We start from the raw sequence: 7,873 nt of genomic DNA on the forward strand, positions 1-7,873 counted from the left end.
AGTTCTAGGCGCTACAGTCTGAAACAGCGCAGGTTTGAATCCGGCCTCAGGCATGGATGTGTGTGATGTCCTTAGATAGATTTCAGTAGGTCTAAGTTCTAGGGGACTGATGACCTCAGAACTTAAGTCCCATAGTGCTCAGAGCCATTTGACCCATTTTTGTGATTTGAGGTTATAAAGTATGCTAAATTTAGTACAAAGAACTGGCAACTCGTACACCATGCTATGTACCAGGCGCGGTCGGAAGAGTAGCGACAGTATGAGGTCTTGGGTTATATTGCGGAAGATAAATGCTACAGTATAGGTTTAGTATAGATTTACGTGTCAGGAAGTCGTTTCTGAAAGTATTTGTATGGAGTGTAGCCATGTATGGAAGTGAAACATGGACGATAAATAGTTTGGACAAGATAAGAATAGAAGGTTTCCAAATGTGGTGCTACAGAAGAATGCTGAAGATTAGATGGGTAGATCACATAACTAATGAGGAGGTATTGTATAGAATTGGGGAGAAGAGGAGTTTGTGGCACAACTTGACAAGAAGAAGGAACAGGTTGGTAGGACATGTTCAGAGGCATCAAGGGATCACAAATTTAGCATTGGAGGGCAATGTGGAGGGTAAAAATCGTAGAGGTGAATACACTAAGCAAATTCAGAAGGATGTAGGTTGCATTATGTACTGGGAGATGAAGAAGCTTGCGCAGGATAGAGTAGCATGGAGAGCTGCATCAAACCAGTCTCAGCACTGAGGACCACAACAACAACGACAAAGGCTACAGACACACTGAAGATAGGGCACAGCCTGTGGCCTTCACATTTCGCAGATCTAGTGGCTGTGGTGCATATCAGTACTTGTGCGATCCAAACGCGATAGTGTTATGCGCCCAGTGCCATTACACACCGCCTCTCCTCTTGCTGGGCTTCTCTGACGATTAGTGCTGTAAGCCGACGTGGATTAGGTAGGCTAATTGTTTACTAATTGGCTCTCTAATCTGATATGAATTAGACACTTTCCAAAATAAGGAATTTAATGATAACTAAATGATTAAATAACAACACTTAATTTTGTCTATTACTTTAAAGTGACTGAAGAATCGTCTGACAGGCACTAGCAATTCTAAAGTAAAACTTTGCTCCATTCTGTTAAAGGATTGGAGTAAAATTCTAACAATCGCGTATCAAAATGAAACAGTTACATTCGCAGAGCACTACGGTGATGTTCGTATATAAGACAGACAGCTCTAGAGAAGGCAATGCGTTGCATCTGTGGCCGGAGTTGAAAACATATTTTTCATCGAACCTGAAAACAAGTCCTCAGAGCGAAATTTGAAGTTGCTTAAAATCTATAAAAATGACTTCACTCTACCCATGGGTCGTTTCGCTGTAATGGCTTGATCCCACCATGTAATTCTGTAGGTGGTGGTTGTAGCGGCTATATAACAGTTATAGGCAGTGCACCAACAACGGTAAGATCGAGTCAGACAGAAATCTAAGTGCCTCAGCTTACCGACCAGGGATGAACCCTGTCGGCGATGAAGGCTGCTGAAGGTTGAATGACGGCGAAGGTCCCTGTGGCGAAGACTCCCAGAAGAGAAGGGATGTTGTGCCGACTGATTTCTAAAAAGGAAGACTCATATGTTTGCTTTTTGTGTTCTTTACTTTGACAAAGGCCTTGCCGCAGTGGTAACACCGGTTCCCGGTTCACTAGTAGTGATTTACTACCAGAAGGAGGTTCTTACTCATTGGTCTGAAGATTACCACAGTTGTGGTCGAAACTGGTTACCGGAATAAATAATTTGTGATCAAGACTGTTTTTGATAGTAAATATTTGTAATAACATTGATCACTGTATACTCCCACAATGTATAGTAAAGTAATCCCTTCCCTTTGGTGTGGAAATCTCTGCTCTTGCATGCACCCAGCCAGGATAGCTGCATATGTTGCTAAAATGTGATCAAGACGTCGCACAACATCAGAAGTATATCGAACACAGGCATTCATAGCCAGTCCCTGGCATCGTGATCTTTCCTGAGAAAGACTTTGCGTTATAACATTGCAGTACTCGATGGTTGAAAGTATGTGTTTGTGCAAGTTCCTTTTTCATTTCAAGAAGGAAGCGCTTTTTATATTTTTGTAAAGAATGGAGAGATGCTGGGCCTTGTTGCACGTTAGAGTGTTAGTTCAATGTAGATTTTGATCTATTATTACGGCTAGACTTTTTTTCTGAAGGAGAAAACTTCATATCTGTCGCATTTAGGGCTAATGATGGTTGGTATTTCCGATATTTTGGACGAATGAACCTAGAATGACCAACGTTTCGAATGGGTTGAGTTTGATAGTGCACGCAGGTCGGTACTAAGATTCGCAATGGCTGTCTTTATTTTTGTAGGTCTTGCAGTTAGATACAAATGGAGGTCATCAGTTTACATGTGGTATTTGCGATGGACAGGACTGATGACACATCATGTACGTGCAATGAAAAGCGTATAGCGCCTAATACCGCACCCTTGGGAACACTTGATACTAACAGCCCCCGTTGTGAGTTTACGGCGACGGACATAACGCAAGGTACAAGCCAAATCATACCACTGCACTTGGCGTGAATCTTAGGCTGCTAAGTTTGCAACTAAAGTGTCGTAGTCCACGGTGTCAAAGAGTTGGCTGAGGCCTATGAAGCACATGATGTTTGCCTCTTGTGCATCCATGGCAAACTGCAGGTACTGTGGTATGCTTACTGAGGTAGATATTGCTCTGTGATATTTATGGAACCCTGACTGGTAATCGTTTAGCACGTTGTTTGTAGTTAAGTAGTTTGTTTGCTGGTCGTGGATCATTTGTTCTAAGGCCTTGGACAGTGTAGGAAGAAAGGTAATAGGTTGATATTCAGAGGATTCTGTGGTAGCGTCCTTTTTAGGTCAAGGAATTGAGGTAACAAACGGTACCTTAATTAAGGTTCCTTACATTTATTAATTATAAAATATCTGCAACTGAGTGTACCATTTACAAGTAAACAATAATCTGTCTACCGATTTCAATCGGCGTCAACCTGCAGTAACCACTCATAGAAAGCAGATGACAGCACTCGCAGTGGGCTGTATATAGCGTGTGTCAAGGATAGTTTCAAATGACCTATATTACACCATCCTGGTCTTATTACCAAAGGTGTCGTCATCCTCTTAGGAAATACATTTTTAATCGTGAATATTTTCCGTAACTGCTTGCTCTGTCTATTGTTTTGTGAGATAATTGAGACAGGAAAATGCTGTTTTGCATACGCAGGAAACAGTGCAGTCGTTGATGTATTGCAGAAACGTAAGTGGTTTATTTGACGTTCAAAAAGGCATGATCATTGGCTTTACAGATTCGGATGGAAGCATTTGCAAAATGGCTAAGTAATAAACTATTCACGTGACGCTGTGGTTAAAGTACACAATGCATGGAAAAATGGCGATATGCAAAACCGACGCCAAGACAACTGTGTTGCACCACAGGCTATAGAACCGGCAGTAATGTCGGCTGTGTGGGCGAATAGACGTGCAACAGTGAGCAGTTGCCCACCAAGATGAAACAAGGGGTTACAAACAATGAGTGCTTAGCAGCCGTTCAGCGAACGGCGCAACAGTCGTCTGGTCCAGTGCACCCATGTTGACGTTCAGCGCCGAGGAAGGCTGGAATTGGCAAGCCAGTGCCGAAATTGGATGTCCACTTAGTGGTGATAGGTGGCCTTTTCAGATGAATCACGTCGAACGGACAGCAGACATACTGCAACAATATTCAGAAGGGTTCAAAATGGAGGAGGCAGCGTTACGGTATGGGTAATGTTTCCGTGGAATTCGCTGGGTGATCTCTTCATTCAGGAAGGCACAATGAACCAACCCAAGTTTGCATCTATCCTTGAGGACCACGCCCACCTTTACACGTATTTGATTTTTCCTCTTCCTGATGGCTTCTACCAGCAAGATTTAGCAGTGTACCTGCGTGATTTGAAGAATGGCACGATGTATTTACCGTTCTCCCCTACGCAGCAAACTCTCCGGATTTAAACACGATCGAGAATCTGTGTGACCATCTCGATCGGTCTGCTTGTGCTACGGATACTCAGTCGAGATACCTAGTGCAGCTGGTCACAGCACTGGAGTATGTATGGCTTCTCATGCCAGTCGGTACCTTCCAGCAATTCGTCAAATCTCTTTCTGCATTTTTCGCAGCGGTCCGTGCAGCAAAAGGTGGACGTTCAGGGTTTAGACAGGTGGTTACATTAATGTGTCTGGACAGAGTGTTCTCAGGATTTATATGTATATTCTCAGGAATTTACGCTGCTCATCATTACGATTGCTACAACTTGAAGGCGATATGCAACAAAATTGAAACTTGGCATGAAGTAAACCATATACTCGGCTATGCTGCGGATCAATTTCAGCAGTACCTCCGTACAAAGTAGATAGGAGTAAGGCCATCACTCTGTATATAAGGAAAGATTACACTGACTTGGTTTGTCTGAAGTACATGCCGTTTCACCTTTACATAGTCAGAAGTACTTATTGCTAGTTTGTACGCAGTAATTGTGAGAAATAAAAATTTTTAGTATATTTGCCTGTTTGGGCTCAGTGGTGTCCACTTCCGGATCTACATTTCCTATTATTACATTTCAGTGGGAGCAGGTTGTGTGGCTATTCGGTTAAGTCGGCGCGAACGTACACGCTGGTAATAAGCGTATAGTTTACTATATTTGATATACAATCATAGTGTCTAAATGTCCTTTCTGTTGTAAGCTTGCACTGTTTCTGACTGTACATCATGGGCAGCCTTGAACGTACCCGTAAACGTCACCACCTCGTCTATTGGGGACGTGCGTTTAGCCTGCTCCGGATGTAGTGCGCTCCTCATTAATGTGCAAGAAGATGTTGTCAGGTTTAGTGTTGCGTTTCCCTTCCGTAAGCACATGTTCCTGCTACAAGCTGTGTTAGACCATCTAGGTAATAGGGCATGGGATGTTCGTTTAATTAATAACGATACTCAGAAACTGCCTGAAATTCAGAAGTTTCTGGAATAAGTGTTATCTTTTCGGATGATGGTGCGATGCGAATCAGAGATTGGATTCTAGTAAACAATTTTGTAAGCTACCTAACCCGTTGTGTATTGTTGCTTGGGGTTCAGGGGCTATCAGTGGTGGGCAGTGAACCGATGGGTCGGTTACTGTGGTTCATGGTTAAATTACAATCTAATACGTTGCAAGTATCTTGCAGTATTATTTTGCAAATTATTTTCCCGTTAACGGTTGATCGATTCAGTAGAATAATTTTGGACAGCTTTGAAAGGGAGAAGATCTTAAGTGTATTTCGTGCGAATTATTTTGGAACATTTAGGAACTCGTAGGAGGAAGGAGTTGATCGTTCAGCATGTATTTAGAGTACAAGCAGGTAACGAACCACTGAGCGAAAAGGATTGATGGTCTGCGAATAGCCATACCTGCCCTCTATTTTAAGATTTCTGAGTGCAATATCGTGACCAGTATTTATAGGGTCTGAAGTCGCAACAACTCTCTAGGATGTAGTTTTCCAAACGAACTCAGTCTTTCGCTGATTTGGATAAGTTGATAGTGGGGACTGAGAATAACTGGTATGGTAATGAAAATCGAAACAGTCTTGGGAAGTAAGTTATCGAGTAGAAAACGGCTGACCAAACTAAAGTGCAGGCGTTCGGTAAGGTGTGTGTTTCCGTTTTGCAAACCGGAGCCAGTTTGCATGAAACTGTGGGGTGGCACGCAATACATTTCTGAATAGCTGACGCCGCCAAACCAGGGCGTAGCCATGTGGTCTCGTGTCTCTGCATTTGGGTTGTCGTAGAAGGCGCGTAGTAAGCTGCGTTTATCCTACGTGTGCGCCGAGCTCGTATCTGAAGCGGTGTGCCCTCTGCTTGATTCTGGGTGTAATATCCCGTTGGTCGATTATACTTGGTATTGTAGATGCCGACGAGGAGCTGGGTTCCATGATTTGCAAACTGTTAAAAAGAACTTCTGATCAGTGACTGGGTAGCCATTACAGGTGAACGTATTGTTAGACAATACGAGACTATGGTTGATTTTTCTGGGGGAAGATTTCTATTTAAATTGTTGAGATAAGTAATATTATTGACTTGGTTCATATGTACCATGTAACTGTAAAAAAAAAAAAAAAATGGGGTCTTGCCGCTTTAGGTGTTGATTTTAGCCTTTGACTATGCCTATTTAGGCAATGTGTTTTATACCTGTTCTGAAGAAGGCGTGGTTACCCACGCTGAAACCTAGGTAAACACCAGGTAGTTTGTGCAATCGAGGTGGATTTTTCATAATTATTTCGATACTTGCGATTGTTGACGCGCTGCAATGCTGGAAGTTCTTACAACTGTTTTGTTAATGGTAGTGGTACCAATGTGCATAGTTTGGCTTCAAACGCGCATATGTTCGAGGTAAGGCCTCTTCGTAAGTCGGATGTCTCGCGACTGGAGACCTTATTAAATCAGTTTCTTCCGGTACTGGCAGGTCGGTTGGGGATGACCGCTAAGATCGAAAGTCAGAGTTTAACGGATCAGAATCCGGTGCGCCGGACGCCGTACTGCGTTTCAGACTTAAAGATGGGACAACTACCCAAAATTGTGAACCAACTGCTGGACGATGGTGTGGTTAGACCGTAGGCGTCTCCATCTGTGGCTTCGATATTTCTGTCAAGAAGCCGAATGCTCGCGGATACTGGCGTGCGGTGGACTATCGGGCATAGTAAAATTCGGCGACACGGAAGTTCTTGAAATGGAGAAGAGTTAACATACCCGTTTGTTCAGGGAAGCTGTAGAAATACACAAGCAAGACAATAGCCGCTACAAAAAAGAGGGAAGCCTCAAGGTGAGCGGATCCAGGATCTCTGTGCTGCAGCAAACGACCGTTGCAGGTAGCAAGGCGATAACCACAGCGGTAGCGACCACGGAAAAGCCCTTGAACGTTGGAGCGGCTTGGTACACGCAATCTGCGGCCGCAAGCTAGACTCCAGTCCACCACCAGCAATGCAGTGTGGAATTTTGACAGTAGCAGCCACTCGTGCTTCCAAAACGTCAGAAAAATCATTAAAGAAATGTCGGCCAAAAAATCCGAGACAGAAGCCAACAAGTAATTTTGTCAAGAAGTGGACACGAAAACCTGAAAAAATTTGTATTCGTATCAAGCCTGAATCGAGAATGGGGCAGCCCCGCGTTTCCCTTCTGGTTAAATTCTCTTGTTTTAGGAATGTTATCTACCCGCAATTTTGTTCGCTGACACTCATTGGTTTCCTGTCGTCAGCACTGTATCACATCAATGTCCTTAAAAATCTAATATCTGCAACGTAAGAAACTGTTTCGTATCTTCCATGTTGTCACTCAGCTTCAGAAACTTACAGAACTACTGTTATGTTCGGAGTGTCGCACAAAGCAATTTTTGTTTCTGATCGAAGTATGCTCTTCACCGCAAATACACTTTTCGAGTTTGCCGCCGGATCACATCGTGCAAATTCCACAATAGTTCGTCGATACAACTGTTCGACGTCTCCAGGTGGTGGTAGTTGCTGGTTTCACTGCTGGAAGACACGACTGGTGACAATCGCGTGGCATCGTCGAACTGTATCAGGCAAGGAAGAGAAATACGCATGCATAGGAAGACGCCTGCAGTTGGAGGAACGGTGCGTTCGTAGTGTCCCCCGGCTCCAGCAACTCAGAGGCCTTGCGTGCGCTATGGGCAGTTACTGTGCTGCCAGTGCCACTGTTGTTAAGAGCTAAATTAAATTTCAGCAGTGCACTGCGTAGTGAATCGTAATTCGTTGTTTCTCCTGTTTAATTTAATGGCAGCCAGTTCTGGATTCCAGGCGGTGTT

Source organism: Schistocerca piceifrons, chromosome 2, assembly GCF_021461385.2.
Source record: "Schistocerca piceifrons isolate TAMUIC-IGC-003096 chromosome 2, iqSchPice1.1, whole genome shotgun sequence".
In the NCBI taxonomy this organism is placed as follows: domain Eukaryota; kingdom Metazoa; phylum Arthropoda; class Insecta; order Orthoptera; family Acrididae; genus Schistocerca; species Schistocerca piceifrons.